The following is a 20,599-nucleotide window of genomic DNA, read 5'->3' as shown; positions in this document are numbered from 1 at the left end:
TTTTTCCTTGGGTTGAATAAATGGTGATAGGATATTTAGGCCTAAAGTCTCAGCTCTGTGCTTTTCAGATATAAATTTTCTACCTTTTTTTCACCTAAAAGTCATCACTTTAAAAGACAAATTGTTGCTTAACTAATAATTGCTTAGGACAAAAAAACAGGTATTTGGAAGACTGATAGAGTAAATAGAGAAAAGAAAAACTATTTAAAAGTCTACAAACCAGAATTCCTTATAAAAGCTAAAAGATCTGCTTTTGTCTGAGTGTCTGTATGTCTGTAAGTCTATATGTGTTATGTGCATGTGCTGATACTTTGTAAAAAAAAGTAGTTTTAAAATTGTTGGTAAAAAAAATAAGAATGGCTTCAAAATTGTCAGTTAAATATAATACGGTAATTTCTGCCTGGGTGTACTGGTCAGACAGGCTTATGCTATCTCTGTTACATGTTTCAAGGTCACAAAACTGCTGCTTCCTTAATATTTTTAATCCTTGTTTAATTTGACGGTGAACTTATGTTTATGTTTCAAGCCTCTAGGTTCTGGGATCTGGACAGGCATCCAAGGTAAGACCTGAAGATATGTCCTCAGTACTTAGACCACCAGCTGCAGGGCCGAGTCAAGCCCATTCCTCCCTGGTCCAGTTTTGCCTCCTAGCCATTCTGCAAAGGGTTGCATGGAACAGGAATCACTTTCACAGCTGTCTTCTCTTCTGAGTTCTATGCCTAATATGTAAATTCAGGACCCAGATGGGCCCTGGGCTTCATAGCCATCCAGGATGCCATGTGGCTACCTGAGACCCAGGACTACTAGGAAAGACTTTAGAGAGGGTCACATTTCAAAATTCTCTTCAGGACCAGTTCTGGTGGCTCATGTCTGTAATCCTAGCACTTTGGGAGGCCAAAGCGGGCAGATCACTTGAGGTCAGGAGTTCGAGACCAGCCAGGCCAACATAGTGAAACCCCATCTCTACTAAAAATACAAAAAATTAGCCGGCCATGGTGGCGAGTGCCTGTAATCCTCGCTACTCAGGAGGCTGAAGCAGGAGAATCATTTAATCTTTTCAGTAATTTAAAATCTTCAAATCATATTAAATTAAGTAACAAATAATCAAAAAATGATTCATTTGTAAGTAAATTAAAATATTGAAACATTAATTATTAAATATAAATTCAAGGTTATATACTTTGCCATCTTACTTTTATGTTGCATAAAAATGCTAAACATATTTAAATCAATTAAACAAAAATTTGAGAAAACATAATTCTAAAAATCATAAAATCATTTTCATCAGCAAATGCTGATATAAAACAGTTCAAAATTACTTATGCTAGGTTTTCACTAAAAACTAGGGTTACTAAGAGTTAAAATTATAGTTAATGTGTGTAATTATAACTACTAGATATAGGAAAAACAATTCTATATACAGTGTATAAAGAAAAGTAAGATATGTTTTTAGTGAGAAAAGTTGTAAAGGCACAAAAATATGCATTTGTTGAGAAAATCAATTCTGCCCATCTAGAAGTTACTTAAAGGTTGCTTCAAATTAAAAAAATAAAAAAGATATAGATACAAAAAAAACAGTTAAAAATAAAAAGAATTTTAAAATTTTCTAAGAGATTATAAAAGGTTTATGAAAATCTTGTGTGGTCAAAAGCTGTCTGAGACTGGATGGATTTGCTTATAAGATTTTAGCAATATTAACTTCTATATTGATAGTATCAAGGAGTAGGGCATTGCTATAAAGATACCTGAAAATGAGGAAGCAACTTGGGAACTGGGTAATGGGCAGATGTTGGAAGAGTTTGGAGGGCTCAGAAGAAGAGAGGAAGATGAAGGAAAGTTTGGAACTTCTTAGGGACTGATTAAACAGTTGTGACCAAAATGCTGATAGTGGTATGGACACTAAAATCAAGGTTGGCAAGGTCTCAGATGGAAATGAGAACCTTACTGGGAGCTGGAACAAATGTCATGCATGTTATGCCTAAGCAAAAAGTTTAGCTGCATTCTGCTCATGTCCTAGGGACCTGTGGAAGTCTGAACTTCAGAGTGATGACCTAGGGTATCTGAAGGAAGAAATTTCTAAGCAGCAAAAAGTTCAAGATGTGGCCTCCCTGCTTCTAACAACCTATACTCACATGTGGGACCAAAGAATAATCTAAAGTCAACACTTACATTTCAAAGGAAACAGAGCCTAAAAGTTTGGAAAATCTGCAGTCTGGCCATGTGGCAAAGAAAAAGCTTTTATGGGAGAGGAATTCAAGCTGGCTGTGAAGCAACAACTTACTAGAGATATTTATATTACTAAATGGGAGCCAACTGCTAATATTCAAGACAATGGAGAAAAGACCTTGATGGAGTTCAGAAACCTTCATGGCGGGCCCACCTATCACAGGCACTGAGGCCTGGGAGAACAGAAACCACTACCCTGTGCCACCTCAAGACATGGCACCTGGCATGCTGGCTGCTCTAGCTACAGCTACAGCTGGGGCTCAAAGAGGCCCAGATACAGCTTGAGCTGACACTTTGAAGAATGCAAGCCATGAGTCTTGGCAGCTTCCACATAGTATTAAGATTGCAGGCACACAGAGTGCAATCTCGGCAGCCTCCTCCTAGATTTGAGAGGATGTATGAAAAAGCACAGTGTCCACGCGGAAGCCTCCTAAGAGTGGAGCCCTCACAGAGAATCTCTACTAGGAGAGTGCAGAGGAGAAATGTGGGGTTGGAGCTTCCACAGAGAGTCCCCCCTGGGGCACTGCCTAGTAGAGTTGTGAGAAAGGGACCACCATCTTCCAAAATCCAGAATGGTAGATCCAGTGGGAGCTTGAATCCTGCATGTGGAAAAGCTGCAGGCACTCAATAACTTATGAGAGCAGCTACAGGGGCAGTACCCTGCAAGCCACAGGGGTGGAGCTGCCCAAGGCCATAGGAGCCCATCTCATGCACCAGTGTGTCCTGCACGCAGGACACAGAGTCAAAGGAGATTTCTTGGAGCTTTAAGAGTTAATGACTGCCCTGCTGGGTTTCAAACTTACATGAGACCTGTAGCCCCTTTCTTTTTGCCAATTTCTACCTTTTGGGATAAAAATGTTTACCCAATTCCTATACCCCACTTGTACTGTGGGAGTAGATAACTTGTTTGATTTTACAGGCTCACAGGTAAAAGAGACTGGCCTTGTCTCAGATGAAACTTTGGACTTTGGACTTTAAACAATAGAACAAGTTACAATGTTGGGGGACTGTTGTGAAGGCATGATTGTATTTAGCTATGTGAGAAGGAAATGAGATTTGGGAGGGACAAGGGATGGAATGATATAGTTTGGAGATTTTTCCTTACCCAAATCTCATGTAGAATTGTAATCCCCAGTGCTGGAGGTGAGGCCTAGTATAAAGTGTTTGGGTCATGGGGCTAGATCCCTCATGGCTTGGTGCTATCTTCACTATAGTGAGTGAGTTCTCACTAACTCTGGTTATCTTTAAAAGTGTGTGGCACCTCTCCCCACCACCCTCTCTTCTTCCTGTTCTAGCCATGCTCCTACAATGGTCTGTTCCCCCTTCACCTTCCACTGTGACTGTAAGCTTCCTGGGGCCTCCCTAAAAGCCCAAGCAGATGCCGGCACCATGTTTACTTTAAAGCCTGCAGAACTGTGAGCCAATTAAAACTATTTTGTTTATAAATTACCTAATCAATGGCATTTATTTATAGCAATGCAAGAATGGCTTAATATAATTCATAATGTATTAATACATAAATAACATTTGGTATTTTACTTTGAACAAGATTTTCATATAATATTAATAAGAGATAGTAGATAAATTTCTGTTCAACATTTGAGTAAACTGTGAAGAAAAAAAAAACAATAGAAGACAGAAGCAGACACAGATACTGTCCCATATTGTTTTCATTAGGTCTCCAGATTGTTTGGAAAACTGAAAACAGATTTTTGCTTTTTAAAACCTTTTATTTATCCCTTTGGCTAAATAAATATTATTTACAGTGACTAGTGATCCTGTTTTAATTGTTTTAAACCTTTGACATATTTGATATGTTTCCCAAAATCAAACTTTAAATTAAAAGTTGTCTTTTTGTGACCTCAAACTACTTTGGAATGCTACAGAGGGACCCTGAAACATTCAAAAGAGAGATGAACAGGCTTATTTGGTATGTTAAAGCATATGGGAAGCATTGTCAAATAAGAAATGTTTTACCCTCTTTGAGTTATATTTTCATGAATACATTATTAATATATGTTCCAAAATTGTATGTGATTCCTAAAATTCTGTTATATCTTGGTAGGAAATCAGTCATAACTATAGTTATTATGTTAAGTTATTATAGGCCACAGAAATAACCAAATTTTCTTCTCACTTGTGTCTTTGACCATGATCTTATTAATTCTTGTCCACAGTTAACTGCTTAATTCTGATGCATTTTAAAACAGCTCTTTACAAGCAAATAAAATCCTAAAGTGTTGTGTCTTCATGGAAGTTCATGGAAAGGGTAGAAAGGACCATAAGAAGCACCTTTGAATACAGGTTTCTGATGACTTTAGGATCATATCATTTGGACTAAGTAAGGATTCCTAGTACTCCAATGAAAAGACTAACTGATTTATAAAACTGCTAATCCAAGGAGGACAATAATTAATTGAATACCAAGAAAATACTTTGCCAGGTTTTCATAATAAATCAGCCAGCACTGAAATTATTAAGATGTGCTATTCGAATGAACTCCATGATGCAAGTCAAATTACCAATGTGATATGGTTTGGCTGTGTCCACACCCAAATCTTATCTTGAAATGTAGCTCCCATAATTCCCACGATTTGGGAGGCACTCGGTGGGAGATAACTGAATCATGAGGGTGGTTTCCCCCATATTGTTCCCATGGTAGTGAATAAGTCTCACAAGATCTGATGGTTTTATAAGGGGAAACACTTTCACATGGCTCTCATTTTCTCTTTGCCTGCCACCATGTAAGACGTGCCTTTCACCTCCCACCATGATTGTGAGGCATCCCCAGCCACGTGGAACCATGAGTCCATTAAACCTCTTTCCTTCATAAATTACCCAGTCTCAAGTATGTCATTATCAACAGCATGAAAATGGACTAATACAGTAAGCAGGTACCATTAGAGTGGGGTGCTACTGTAAAGGTACCTGAAAATGTGGAAGCAACTTTGGAACTGGGTAACAGTCCAGAGATTTGGACAGTCTGGACGGCTCAGAAGAAAACAGCAAAATGTGGGAAAGTTTGGAACTTCCTAGAGACTTCTTGAATGGCTTTGACCAAAATGCTGATAATGATATAGACAATGAAATCCAGGCTGAGGTAGTCTCAGATGGAGATAAGTAACTTGTTGGGAAGTGGAGCAAAGCTGACTCTTGTTATTTTTTAGCAAAGAGACTGGCAACATTTTGTCCCTGCCCTAGAGATTTGTGGAACTTTGAACCTGAGAGTGATGATTTAGGGTACCTGGCAGAAGAAATTTCTAAGCAGCAAAGTATTCAAGAGGTGACTTGGGTGCTGTTAAAAGCATTCAGTTTTAAAAGGGAAACAGCATAAAAGTTCAGAAAATTTGCAGCCTGACAATGTGACTGAAAAGAAAAACCCATTTTCTATGAAGAAATTCAAGCCAGATGCAGAAATTTGCTTAAGTAACAAGGAGCCAAATGTTAATTGCCAAGACAATGGGGAAAATATCTCCAGAGCATGTCAGAGACTTTTGCAGCAGCCCCTTCCATCACAGGTCTAGAGGTCTAGGAGGAAAAAAATGGTTTTGTGGGCTCAGCCCAGGGTCCCCCTGCTGCGTGCAGCCTAGGGTCTTTGTGACCTGCATCCCAGCTGCTCTAGCCATGTTTAAAAAGGGCCAAGGTACAGCTTGGGCTATGGCTGCAGAGGGTGCAAGCCCAAAGCCTTGGCAGCTTCCACCTGGTGTTGAGCCTGAGGGTGTACAGAAGTCAAGAATTGAGGTTTGGGAACCTTTGTCTAGATTTCAGAGGATGTATGGAGACACCTAGATGTCCAGGCAGAAGTTTGCTGAGGGGCAGGGCCCTCATAAAGAACCTCTACTATGGCAGTGCAGAAGGGAAATGTGGGGTTGGAGATCCCACACAGAGTCCACACTGGGGCACTGCCTAGTGGAGCTGTGAGAAGAGGGCCACCATCCTCCAGACCCCAGAATGGTAGATCCACTGACAGCTTGCACTGTGCACCTGGAAAAGCCACAGGCACTCAGTGCCAGCCCATGAAAGCAGCCGGAAGGGGGTCTGTACCCTGCAAAGCCACAGGGCAGAGTTGTCCAAGACTATGAGAACCTACCTCTTGCATCAGTGTGACCTGGATGTGAGCCACATGGAGTCAACAGAAATCATTTTGGAGCTTTAAGATTTGACTGTCCCACTGGATTTCAGACTTGCATGGGGCCTGTAGCCCCTTTGTTTTGGCCAATTTCTCCCATTGGGAATGGTTGTATTTATCCAATGCCTATACTCCCATTGTATCTAGGAAGCAACTAACTTACTTTTGATTTTACAGGCTCATAGGTGGAAGGGACTTGCCTTGTCTCAAATGAGATTTTGGACTGTGGACTTCTGAGTTAATGGTGAAATGAGTTAAGACTTTGAGGGACTGTTGGGAAGGCATAATTGGTTTTGACATATGAGGACATGAGATTTGAAAGTGGCCAGGGATGAAGTGATATGGTACAGCTATGTCCCCACCCAAATCTCATCTTGAATTGTAGCTCCCATAATTCCCACATGTTTTGGGAAGAACCCAGGGTGAGACAACTGAATCATGGGGGCAGTTTTCCCTATACAGTTCTCTTGGTAATGAATAAGTCTCACGAGATCTGATGGTTTTATAAGGGGAAACACTTTTGCATGGCTCTCATTCTCTCTTTGCCTGCCACCATGTAAGATGTGCCTTTTGCCTCCCACCATGATTGTGAGGCCTCCCCAGCCACATCAAACTATGAGTCCATTAAACCTCTTTCCTTTATAAATTACCCAGTCTTGGGTATATCTTTATCGGCAGCGTGAAAACAGACTAATAAACTATGATAATCCATCTAGAAAACAATGCTACACACTTAATTTGGAGAAACAAAATTGGTATTTAAGAGAATATAAATCCAATGTTAAATGTAGACTCACAGAGAGAGGCTGGACAGTCACCTGTAATTCCTAAGTCCTTAAACCTCCATTATTAAAAGCTCTAGCTGGGCATTGTGGCTTCTACCCATAATCCCAGCTTCTCAGGAGGCTTAGGTGGGAGAATTGCTTGAGCCCGGGAGTTCAAGGCTACACTGAGCTACAACTGTGCCACCACACTCCAGCCTAGGTGACAGAGCAAGACTCCATCTCTAAATAAATAAATACATAAATAAATAAATAAATAAATAAATAAATAAATCGTCTATACTCCATGACTCACCATGGAGGAGATAAAATGATTCAAATAGAATACACACATGCATGCACACACTCACACACACACACACACTTACAAACTGGTGTGGTGACTCTTCTAAATTACAAAAATGACTTGTGACAAATATACTTCAGGTATATTTCTGCTACCTGATTGGCCATTTGAACATAGAAAGATTTCATTCCATTGTTGTTTTCAATGCATATATTCTGGTTATACAGAAGCTTTCTCATACAAGAAGGTTAATCCTATAACAGTAGCTAAAAGGTTATCAGAAAATGTATTTCCCTCATGGGACATTCCCGGAAAAATCTCTAGTGATAAAGGTACTTGTTTCACTGGACAAGTAAAATAAATAAGGTATTACAAGTACAGTAACATTAAGCAAAACTAATTGAATCAACTAGGTTGCCTTGGTCAAAGATATTGCAGATTGATAACAATCAGATCTAGTTCCAGAGGAAAATATAAGTTGATCCCTTATGAAATAGTCACTGGAAGGCCTATGCTCCTAATAATAGAACCTCATGTATCTTCCACTCCTAAACTCTAATATGACTAAATTCTACCAGGCTTTAATGTATTATGCCAAAGTGTATTTTCACCAGGTTAAAGAAAGTTTGTCATGGTCCCCCAACAGAGGACAATCAAACCCAGGTGATCTAAAACTCAGAGATTTGGTCTTCTGGAAACATCAAGGAAAGACTGCCCCTGCCACCCACACTGCAACAAAACTGTGGGACTGTGAACCTTAAGCTTGTAATCTCACAACTCAGAAGATCCCCTACAGACTCTTGGAACTCTACACCCATTGGAGACCTTAAGGTAAAGCTAACCACAGAAGTTTCTCCCTAGAAGCAGATGACATCCCAGATTCAGACAGCTTTCCCAAGAACACAGATCAAGACTTCTCTGCTATCATGAAACTCTTACTTCTCAATTTTTTCCTTGCCTATACCTCTATGAGCAATACCACTGGAAAAGGGGTTTGTGTGCACTCATGAAGTATACTTTTATTTGTGGGGGATTTTGCAGCCAACCTTATTTATGGACAACCTATGCTTTGATACATGAAAGATGAAAAACAACGTTTTCAAGAAATTTTAATATCTTTGTTGCTTCATAATCTGTCAGAGACAGAACAGTGGTCCACTCCTCTTAACCTACGTCATCAGTTCAAGAGAAAACTGCCAGAAGGCCTTCATTATTCCAGATGGGCGGTCTCTTTCTACACAGTTTGGAGTAAATGAGGCAATGATTAAAAATTTATTCCTTATAACAGGTTCTACAGCAGATTCTACTGCAAAGACTATGGGTGCACAAAAAGCTTCTTTAAATTCTCTTGCTGAAGTTATGCTACATCCAATAAAATTATAACTTACTGCTGAACAGAGAAGTATCTGTGAAGTTACTGACACTTCTTGTTGCACATGACACATACATTATGTATTATAGAGATTCTGTTGTAGGGGATTAACAAATAGGTTGCTTGGTTGAAACAAACAGATGCTTTATCTAGCTTATTCTTTGGTCTTTGATTTTAGCTGATTTGGTTCATGAGGATCCCAGCTAAGGCATACTCCAAACTCTTGGTATTATCCTCCTGACAGTCATAATAGTCATCTCCCTGGTGCACTGTATTCTCTCAAAAGTTTTAAATGTTTGCATACAGTCATCTATAGAATGTCAAATGGTTTCTCTTCAACTGGAACAGCAAAAACTCAAAGAAATGCATGATTATGAGAACACCATAACCTATGAACGACACACTGTGACTGGAAACCCTAAATGATGGTAACTAAGAGTAGTGCTAATGCCCTAAGCTTTGCTCACACTCTCACCTACGTAAAAACCTGACCAAAAGGATGAGTTAAACAAAATTATGGGAGGTCATTGTTTTGGACTGAGCTCATACACTAGGCCTTAACAGACCAGACCAGATCAAATCAAGATGGAGTCACTCATGCTAAATGCGACATAATCAAATTGAAACTTTAAAGAAGCAGATAGCCCCCCAAAAAAGACTAGAAATGTTTTTCTCTCTTGAAAACAGGACATTCCAGCATAATAAGGAAGTCTCCTCTAGGCTACCTTTTACAAAAAAGTAAGTTAAAGTTCTGTTTACAAGGACTTACAAAACCCACTGTTCTGCTATTTTCTAGTGAGATTTGAGACCAAGTAAATACATTTATCATGGCAAAAGAATGATGTCAACGCATAAAGTTTTGGTCAACCTCTCAGGTTGACCAAATGAAGGGAATTGTTAAATTAGGCTTAGCCTAAAACTGCCCTCATTATAAGTTTGGCCTAAAGGTTTCTCTGTACATAGTGAATTGTAATCTAACTAGATGTATAAACAGACTGCAACTTACTCTTGTACCAATCACTGAGTTTCAGGCAATAACAGGTGACCAACTGTTCAACTGTAGCAAATGCTGAACTGCAACACATCCAGCTATTCCTGTACCTCATTTTCATTTTCTGTACATCATTTTCCTTTTTCTGTCCATAAATCCTCTCTGACCATGTGGCAGTGCCAAAGTCTCTCTGAACCTATTCTGGTTCAGGGGATTCCTGATTCAGGAATCATTCTTTCCTCAATTAAACTCTGTTAAATTTAATTTGTCTAAAGTTTTTCTTCTAACAAGTCAACTGAAATATGTACTAAATAAGTATTAATATATAAGAAAAATGTTACTGGAGCATAAGGAAAAGAGGCATTAGTTGTGAATGGTGTTGATAAAACTTCAAAAGAAGAAAAATATTTTTTAGTTTTTTAAGCATTTGGGCCATGAAAGACATGCAAAATTGTGATAGGCATAAAATGAAGAATAAATTTCAGGCTTACATTTTTTCACATGCAAAGTATGAAAGCAAATGGAAAATTCAGGAAGTTGAAAGTATTCTCATTTGGAATAAGGTATGCATGTGGGGAAAACAGGGAGGAAAATACAATAGAAGAAGCTGGAAAGTCAGCGTGAGGTAGAATACTAAGAATTATTTCCCATATTATCTAATATCCAATTAAGATTGTAACATCACAAGTTATAGAAATCAGTAAGACAATGTTGAGAAAGATTACAAACCTATCTTGAATAGGTCAGATATTTGATTAATTCTTTTTAGACTCATAGCATATCTCAAAACCATTTCTGAACTACTGAGTAAAAAAGACTTGATGCCAGAAGTCACATGAAGTTCTTTATCAATGTTAATCCTTTATCTTTCACACATTTCTTTTTTTAACATCAGATGTGTAATGTGCAAACATCATACCAAGGTTTGAGGGAGGAACATCTCAAATGAGCGTTAAACACCCAATCACACTTATGAACTATGAAAGAATCTCTAATACACATTTTTTCATTATACTTTAAGTTCTAGGGTACATATGCACAACGTGCAGGTTTGTTACACAGATATACATGTGCCATGTTGGTTTGTTGCACCCATCAACTTGTCATTTACTTTAGGTATTTCTCCTAATTCTATCCCTCCCCCAGGCTCCCATGCCCAGACAGGCCCTGGTATGTGATGTTCCCCACCCTGTGTCCATGTGTTCTCATTGTTCAACTCCCACCTATGAGTGAAAACATGCGATGTTTGGTTTTCTGTCCCTGTGATAGTTTGCTTAGAATGATGGTTTCCAGCTGCATCCATGTCCCTGCAAAGGACATGAACTCATCCTTTTTTATGGCTGCATAGTATTCCATGGTGTATATGTGCCACATTTTCTTAATCCAGTCTATCAGTGATGGACATTTGGGTGGTTCCAAGTCTTTGCTATTGTGAATAGTGCCACAATAAACATACATGTGCATGTGTCTTTATAATAGCATGATTTATAATCCTTTGGGCTTATACCCAGTAATAGGATTGCTGGGTCAAATGGTATTTCTAGTTCTAGATGCTTGAGAAATTGTCACACTGTCTTCCACAATGGTTGAACAAATTTACACTCCCACCGACGGTGTAAAAGTGTTCCTATTTCTCCACATCCTCTCCAGCATCTGTTGTTTCCTGACTTTTTAATGATTGCCATTCTAACTGGCATGAGATGGTATTTCACTGTGGTTTTGATTTGCTTTTCCCTAATGACCAGTGATGATGAGCTTTTTTTCATGTTTGTTGGCCAGATAAATGTCTTCTGGCCAACAGAAGACTTCTGGCCAACAAAAGAACAGACACTTTTGAGAAGTGTCTGTTCATATCCTTCATCCACTTTTTGATGTGGTTGTTGTTTTTTTTCTTGTAAATCTGTTTAAGTTCTCTGTAGATTCTGGATATTAGCCCTTTGTCAGATGGGTAGATTGCAAAGGTTTTCTCCCATTCTGTACTGCCTGTTCACTCTGATGATAGTTTCTTTTGCTGTGCAGAAGCTCTTTAGTATAATTAGATCCCATTTGTCTATTTTGGCTTTTGTTGCCATTGCTTTCGGTGTTTTAGTCATGAAGTCTTTGACCATGCCTATGTCCTGAATGGTATTGCCTAGGTTTTCTTCTAGGGTTTTTATGGTATTAGGTCTTACATTGAAGTCTTTAATCCATCTTGAATTAATTTTTTATACTGTGTAAGGAAAGGATCCAGTTTCAGCTTTCTACATATGGCTAGCCAGTTTTCCCAGCACCATTGATTAAATAGGGAATCCTTTCCCCATTGTTTTTGTCAGCTTTGTCAAAGATCAGATGGTTGTAGATGTATGGTGTTATTTCTGAGGCCTCTCTTTGGTTCCATTGGTCTACATATCTGTTTTGGTACCAGTACCATGCTGTTTTGGTTACTGTAGCCTTGTAGTATACTTTGAAGTCAGGTAGTGTGATGCCTCCAGCTTTGCTCTCTTTGCTTAGGACTGTCTTGGCTATGCGGGCTCTTTTTTGGTTCCATATGAACTTTAAAGTAGTTTTTTTCCAATTCTGTGAAGAAAGTCAGTGGTAGCTTGATGGGGATACCATTGAATCTATAAATTACCTTGGGCAGTATGGCCATTTTCACAATATTGACTCTTCCTATCCATGAGCATGGAATATTCTTCCATTTGTTTGTGTCCTCTTTTATTTCGTTGAGCAGTGGTTTGTAGTTCTCCTTGAAGAGGTCCCTCACATCACTTGTAAGTTAGATTCCTAGGTATTTTATTCTATTTGTAGTAATTGTGAATGGGAGATCACTCATGATTTGGCTGTTTGTCTATTATTGGTGTATAGGAATGCTTGTGATTTTTGCACATTGATTTTGTATCCTGAGACTTTGCTAAATTTGCTTATCAGCTTAAGGAGATTTGGGGCTGACACGATGGGGTTTTCTAAATATATAATCATGTCATCCGCAAACAGAGACAATTTGACTTCCTCTTTTCCTAACTGAATACCCTTTATTTCTATTGTAACACACCTCCTTAATACAAATGGCTTTGTTTCTCTGTTTTATAATGCCACCATAACTAAAACTGTATTGAAAAGGCAATTAAATTAAGAGAGTCTTTTCCTCCAGAAAAAAAAAATTTTTTTTTTTTTGAGACAGAATCTCACAGTCTGTCACCCAGGCTAGGGTGCAGTGGTGTAATCTCAGCTCACTGCAATCTCTGCCTCCCAGATTCAAGCAATTCTCCTGCCTCAGCCCCCTGAGAAGCTGGATTACAGGTACGTGCCATTATGCCCAGCTAATTTTGTGTATTTTTAGTAGACACAGGGTTTCACCATGTTAGCCAGGCTAGTCTCGAACTCCTGACCTAATGATTCGCCTGCCTGGGCCTCCCAAAGTGCTAGGATTACAGGCATGAGCAACTGTGCCTGGCCTGCTCCAGAAAAATTTATGTAGTCGCTAGATACAGAATCTTCAGAGCTGACATTATTATTCTGTTCACAAAACAAAATAATATTGATATTAGAGACTGACATTAAAAATATGTAAAAATTACACTTGTAGCTTGTTATTGACACTAGAGAATGACTATATTTGTAAGACTACAGATACATAGATAGATAGATAGATAGATAGATAGATAGATAGATAGATAGACTCTTCTGACACCAAAGGGCAAAGGTGTTTCATTTCTTCTCTGAAATTTGCTTCTTGAAGAAAAGTATCAACTCAATTCTGAAATAAAAATATGGTGATAAATAGAAGAATAATTTGAGTTCATTGTAAATATTCCACCTGTAACTGCTTTCTGCTTGACCAAAAAAAGTACTTCTTTGAAAAAGACATTGGAGAGTAAAAACACTTTTATCCACTGTTGCCTGGGTATAAGAACATGTGTTTTTCACACAAAACATAAAAAGAAAAAACTCTGATAACAATATTTACATTTTTTACAATTTGTGTAAATTTAATTGCACTTAATCTCAAATGATGTCGTTAACTGTAAACTTCCTACTACTATATGATGCACAGTGATATGATCTGATTTGTATTTTAGAAGAGATCACCACCATAAGAGGCACATAGCTTACACAAAAACATCTTCTGTCTATATGAAGCTTGTCTAACCTGGGACCCATGGGCCACATGAGGCCCAGGACAGCCTTGAATACAGCCCAAGAAAAATTTGTAAACTTTCTTAAAGTATTATAAGATTTTTGGAAACTTTTTTTAGCTCATCAGCTATCATTAGTGTTACTGTATTTTATGTGTGGCCGAAGACAATTAATTCTTCTTCCAATGTAGCCCAGGGAAGCCAAAAGATTGGACACCCCAGGTCTATATCATTCTCAATATCATTCTCTGTATCTTTCTCAATCTTCAGAAAAAGTAGAAATAACAAGTGAAATTTCAAAATTGTATTTTAGAATAAATCATATCATATCACTCCTTTTCTCCCTTTCTAGGCCAGATGCAAAGGCACCAAAACATCAAATGGTAAGGCATGCTCAAAAAACAGCATCTAGGCTAGATGCAGTGGCTCACGCCTGTAATCCTAGCACTTTGGGAGACCGAGCGGGCAGATTGCCTGAGCTCAGAAGTTTGAAACCAGCCTGGGAAACACGGTGAAACCCCATCTCTACTAAAAATACAAAAAAATCAGCCAGGGGTGGCGGCGTGTGCCTGTAATCCCAGCTACTCGGGAGGCTGAGGCAGGATAATTGATTGAACCCGGGAGGCAGAAGTTGCAGTGAGCCAAGATCACGCCACTGCACTCCAGCCTGGGTGACAGAGCGAGACTCTGTCTTAAAAAAAAAAAAAAAAAAAAAAAAAACAGCATTTATAGTATTACCAAATAACTAAATGGGAAATTAGGGAAATTAGAGAGCAACTAGCTTTAATATTTTAAAGTATTTTGAAGTAGCTGAAGTACTTTACTTTCACAAATAACTCCAAAATTCTCCTCCAAAGTCATAGGAAAAAAAATAATGACATCAGAATGTATACAGCAGCACTATTCATAATAGGCAAAAATTAGAAACAAACTCAAACGCATATCAATAGTAAAACTGATCAATAAAATGTGGTATATTCATATACTGAAGTACAGACAGCACTGAGAATGAATGAAATACAACTGCATGCAATTATATAGCTGAATCTCACAGACATTATATTGAGCAAAACAATACAGAACCAATAGAATACATTGCATGATTCTTTCTGTAAACTCTAAATAAAAATAGGCCAAAATAATGGTGCTGGACAGAAAATAGTGGTGCTAGGCAAAAGGATAAAAGTTACCCTTGGAGATGGGAAATAGTTCTCCCTGAAAGGGAGCATGAGGAAATCCTGCATGGCTGTTAATGTTCTGCTTCTTGATCTCAGTGCTACTTTCTATACTTTCAATCTGTGCACTTTTCATTTTTTATATTACTTATAAGTTTTACTTAAGTTTTATATTACTTAGCAATAAGTACTTTGCTGCTTTTATCAATTTTTCTAAATATCCTTTTCTGAGCAACCTATCATTTGTCATTTTAAAAGTTTATTTACTTATCCCTGCCTTGAGCCACACAGCATTTAATATGATTCTAAGGTATGAGAAAGATTCTGGCAATTTTACATTATTCAGATTAAAGATTATCTATGTTAGACCTGGAAACACATCTATGTCCAGGAACTGCCTTTACCATTTCACAACTCCGTATCAGCTTTGTTTTTTTGTTTTTGTTTTTGTTTTTATCCACGAAGCAGCATGTTTATTCCGGGCCCTAGTATACAGCCCGCTGATTTCATTCCCACTCATCATCACCAATAAAATGAGGACAGATTCTGGGCTGGCTGAGGCCCTGAGGTCCTTGGCTCCTTGCCCTGTGCCTTCTCAGCCTCGAGGCAGACAGTCTGTGTCAGAGGTAGAGATGGCACCTATAGAAGGTACCAGAGCTGAGCAGATACGTGAGCACAGAGGCAGGAATAGCAGGAACCAAAGGGTGCACATCCATGAGTCCAGCTAGCGCTTCACTTGCTGCCCGCCATGATCTTGTGGTACTGCAGGGCACGGCAAGCAGCCTCACCATGGGCTGCCTCCCTGGTGGTTGCAGAGCCATGATATGCAGTGGCCAGCTGGAAGGACAGTTCCACCAGACACTGGCAGAGTCTACTCAGGCTCAGCTCCTCAACATCCAGGTAACTGACGTGGAAGACCTGCTTTTCAGAGAGCTCACTGAGGACATGGCAGCAGGCAGGGCCCAGGGCACCTATGGAGCCCAGGGAGCAATTGCAGAAGGACAGGATCTTCTCTCCCATGAATTTGGTAGAAAATCTCAGGTGCAGCCTGGGCCCCGGTTCTGAAGACCATCCAGGCGGGAGCCCACATCAATGGAGAAGTAGTCATCATCAGGCTCTGCCTCATTGCCATCCCAGGCATCCACAGACACCGTGTGCACTCTAAGCAGCATTTTGGTCACTGCATTACAACTTGTTGATTTTTTGGAAGTGCCACTGCCAATCTCAATGAAACGCTCCACTCGTCAGGTCAATTCTTCGTGTTGATCTGGCCTGGACTCCTAGGTCACTGTGTGCTCTGGCAACCACCAGCCTTTCTGCACCACCAGTTTCTGAAGAGCACCAACAGGGATGCACTCCGACTGCTGAAGGGAGGAGCGGGGGCTGCTTTTCCATGGGGGTGCTCCTGGTTAGGAAAACAGATAAAACTGGGGTAGCAGCTGCTGAAGCAGTAAAAACTGGAAAGTCCTCAGGCAGTGAAGAGTCTAGGGGAGAAAAAGAACTGCTGTCCTCCGGGGCCGGCTCCAACATGCTCTCCACTTTGAGGTGTCTGAGGGCCACCTCAGCTGCCTTGTGCTTGACTACCTTCTTCCTGGGGCCCTGAGCAGTGCAGCTGGTGTTGCCAACAGTGACCCAGAAGGTGAAATTAGGCTGGTGGGCCCTCGGCTTTGAGAAGGTAGTAGACAGGTGTTCTTCCCTATTCTGGTACCATACTTCTGCAGGCTGATTGGGGTCTTGCCCGGGTTGGTGGCCAGCATTTTCTCTACACTAGGCAGCCCGCAGCCCGTGGTAGTGCCAGAGTCTTGCTCCTCTTCACTCATTCCCTCCTCTGTCCCCACAGGCACCACTGTGACTGCCTCCATATCAACTTCTTTGACCAGTCAAGCACCATAAGAAGCACACAGCTTACAAAAACAATCTTTTGTCTATATCATTCTTAATCTTCAGAAAAAGTAGAACAAGTGAACTTTAAAAATTAAAATTAAATATCCTCAAGGACTCTTCGATTTCTATCAGCATTAGCCTTCAAAACAAAAAGATAAACATTTTTGGGGACCCATCTGCTCTCTCCTTGTGAATGAATAATGGACTGCCCCACATATTTTTAAATTTCACCTTTGATCCTATATTCTGCTATTGCAAGCTAACATGAGTAGACACAGCAAAGAAATCATGTGATACACTCAGTCTTGTCATCAACAGGTAAAAGCAGTCTTTCCAAAACATCCTTCTAAGCAACTCTCTATGACCTGAGATCTGCACATTTAGTACTCTGGAGGAGACAATGGAGAAAAACTGTCCTGGACACTTAATGAAAAGAGTGTGGTAAGTCATGCTAATAATTAGCACTTCCGTTAAAAGCTCCAAAACGTTGACCCTTGAATTCATGTTTCACAACTAAAAAGATACACACCATTTTCCCTGGGCTTGAAAATCTTCTCCACTGGGAGTCCTTAAACAGGAGTCTTAAGAAGCTTCCAGAAGCAGATGATCTTTGGAAAAAAACAGCTAATGACTCCTGGATCAAGCAAATGACAAACCAAAGTATACAGCTTCCACCCAAGAACAGAAGATTGTAATTCTTCTGGTATCTCTGCTCCTGCTTTCTAAAACAATTTTGTTTACTTGTAATCTTATTTATTATTGTGCTTTGGCATCCCTAGTGATCAACTAAAGGCTTCTCAGAATATGTGTATACATTCACACATGGCCAGTGTTATCACGTTCTTTATCTTCATTAGTCTTTCATTACCACCTAAGAGAAGGCAAAAATCTCCCTGTTATCTCACTGACAAAACTTAATATTAGGTTGGTGCAAGGTAATTGCAGTTTTGGCATTGAAAGTAATTTACTTTTGCACCAACCTAATAGCTGTTATTTAAAACACTACAAATAGCAAATTTCCTTCCAGAGGACACTTGTATATTTGAATTTTCTTCACGTTATAACCTAACCTTCAGTCTTGTAAAAATTAGACCTTGATCCTAGTCATTATAGCAGTTACAGTAGAAGCAACTACGGTATTGGAGTTGTGAACAAATGTGAACCTGAAAGAGTTAATCCTTCAAGGTGGAACTCAAGTGGCTAACTGGGTCTAGATTTTAAATACAGCCAAGCTGCCATTTGCTAACTAGAGGTCATCACATACTCTGAGTTTCCAGAAAACCCACACCTCTATTGAACTTTGTGCTCACCTAAACCAAGTAATCAGGGCTCAGCTATACCAACCAATCAGAACCCAGCTGTATCAACCAGTCAGAACTGAGCTGTGTTAACCAATGAGAATGAAGCAAGTTTGAATCCTTCATTTTCATAAAGAAACTGGATTAAAAACATGGGCAGGAACGTTTGCTATAAAATCAGATCCTCCCTTTGCTTTCTGGAATGCACCTTCCTCTATCATTGAAAACTATGTCTACCCCATTTGCAAACAAAGTCTCTTTCCTCAAAATTCCTTTCCAGAAAAATTTTGTTGACAGAGCAATCCTTGCTACAGTAACTATTCTTTTGGGAAATCTTTATCTTTTGGCATCCTAAAATTTCTGTCTCATTGCAGTAAATAAGAATCAAATGTAAACTAACTGTAGGTGTTACTAGAACTCATTATATAGAGGATAGTGCCTTGTGAGAAGTTTTAGGCAATAATCTGTGAGCAAAAGTGACCTATGACACTTCTGTCTTACATAATTAAGAATAAGTGTGAGTTCTCCATTATCTCTCTTCCACTGGTGTAGCAACCCTGGAAGCTATGTGTTCCAGATGGCTTACAAGAGAGCAGCAGCCTAAATCTCTGAATTGCCACTTGGAAGAGAAACCTACTGCTATGAATAGGTTTTGGTCTTTAGTGAACCTGTGCTCTTGGGCTGTGACTCTGAAAGTGATTCTCAGCTTCTTGTCCCCCTTAGGTGAGGCGGAAAATCTAAAGACTGGAGTTATTTTCCTTTTCTCATATTGATTCAGCTCTGGTAAAGTTGTTTCTCTTGAGGGAAGGTGGGGAACAGAAAGTTCTGGGAGTATGTCAAAATGGTTACTCCTCCCCTGGGCTATTTCAGAATGGTTACTTTCCCCTCCCCCAGCTGGAGGCATGAGGGGACTTTTCTCTGATCTTCACTTTCAGAGCTTGATGGTACTCCCAGAAGTAAAACCTTAAAATTGTGGGGGCTTCCCTAAGGCTAGGACCGCAAGAAGTTTTAACTTTTAAGTTAGTCCACATTCAGCTTCCAGCAGTTCATCAATTATAGTTTAAGTTTTCCTAACAGAATCTGGTTTCTTCACCCAGTAAACTTACTCTTTGTATTTGCCTCTCTCTCCACTACTCATGGCTTGATTTGCCCTGTGACCTCAATTTTCTGATGGATTTAAGAAAAGTTGTTGGTTTTCAGTTCAGCATTTTTCTTGTTATGAGAATAGCAGTGACAACTTTCATGCTCTTTCACATATCAAAAATCAAACCAGAAGTCCCCACAGAACTGTTTTTAATTACTTATCAGCTTGTCTGTTTTTCCCACTTAACCATGAACTATTTGAGAGTAGGAACCACAGTCTTTTTATCTCAGGACCCAGGATAAGTATAAGGATTTTTCAGAGCTTAACCAATCTTTGTGTCTGCTCTTTATCACACACTCTCTCTCTAGGTTATTTTATGCATTTTTCTAGCTTTATGTGCCATACTAACCACTCTCAAAAATATATCTCTGGCCAGTCCATCTCTCTCCTTTAATGCTGGATAATTATAAGCATCTTAAATTTTAAAAGTTCAAAATGTAAGTTTTAGTTTATACCTCCAACCTGTTAATCTTCTCCTCTTCTTGATCATATTTAATAACATCATGACCCAATTAGTTCTTTCAACTAGAAACCCAGGAGTCATCTTTGGTTCTTTTCCCTTCTTCAACAACTTCTAAATCTTCTCCTCTGACAAATCATATCATTTCAATCTTCAAATATATTCTCAATTTACTTCTCTCCATCTTCACTGTATTCACTGTAATCAGTGTGGTCCAGGTTATCACTATCACTAGCAAAGTCCTCAAAAAAGGCCTCTTCCATTGCTCTCTCCATTTCTATTCTCACTCATGCTACTTATAGAGCAGTCAATATGTTCTTTATACATAAAGTAAATCATGTCACTCCCACGTTTAAATCTCTTCAATATCTTCCCTGTATACTGAGACTCAGATTCAAACTCCTTATCATTCTCTGTAAAACCACTGCCCTATCTGAGTCCTACCTCTGGAACCTCATCTCCTGCCACACTCCCTCTCATCTACTATACTACACCCATGTTGGTCTTCTTTGTGTCCCTTGCTACTTAAAGACTCTCACATATCATGTTCCCTATGCTTAAAACACTCTTCGCTTTAACATTTTGTTTCTATTAAAAGACCTCACAACCAAAGAGGATTACTATATTAGGTGGTTATCTAATTCCAATAATTCAAATTTTAGATTTCTCTAGTATTTCAAAAGTACATGTATTAATCATAGCAAAACATAAATAAAACTAAAATATAAAATTCAAAG

General features: G+C 39.2%; 1 protein-coding gene, 1 non-coding gene and 1 pseudogene across 32 annotated transcripts in view; all 3 read right to left on the bottom strand.

The window, feature by feature from the left end:
- The window catches only part of RIMS2 (regulating synaptic membrane exocytosis 2), a 743,118-nt gene that overhangs the window by 578,606 nt on the left and 143,913 nt on the right, over positions 1 to 20,599 (bottom strand). The gene's annotated exons all lie outside the window — the stretch shown is intronic.
- Positions 10,676 to 10,775, bottom strand: LOC112440790 (small nucleolar RNA U13). The gene has a single exon (XR_003028800.1). It is a non-coding gene; the product is annotated as a small nucleolar RNA U13 (small nucleolar RNA).
- On the bottom strand, positions 15,109 to 16,896 carry LOC100982784 (RISC-loading complex subunit TARBP2-like; annotated as a pseudogene).

This window comes from Pan paniscus, chromosome 7 (assembly GCF_029289425.2).
Source record: "Pan paniscus chromosome 7, NHGRI_mPanPan1-v2.0_pri, whole genome shotgun sequence".
Classification (NCBI taxonomy): Eukaryota; Metazoa; Chordata; class Mammalia; order Primates; family Hominidae; genus Pan; species Pan paniscus.
Note: the sequence above shows the minus strand (reverse complement) of the source record. Positions and strands in the feature narration are given on the sequence as shown.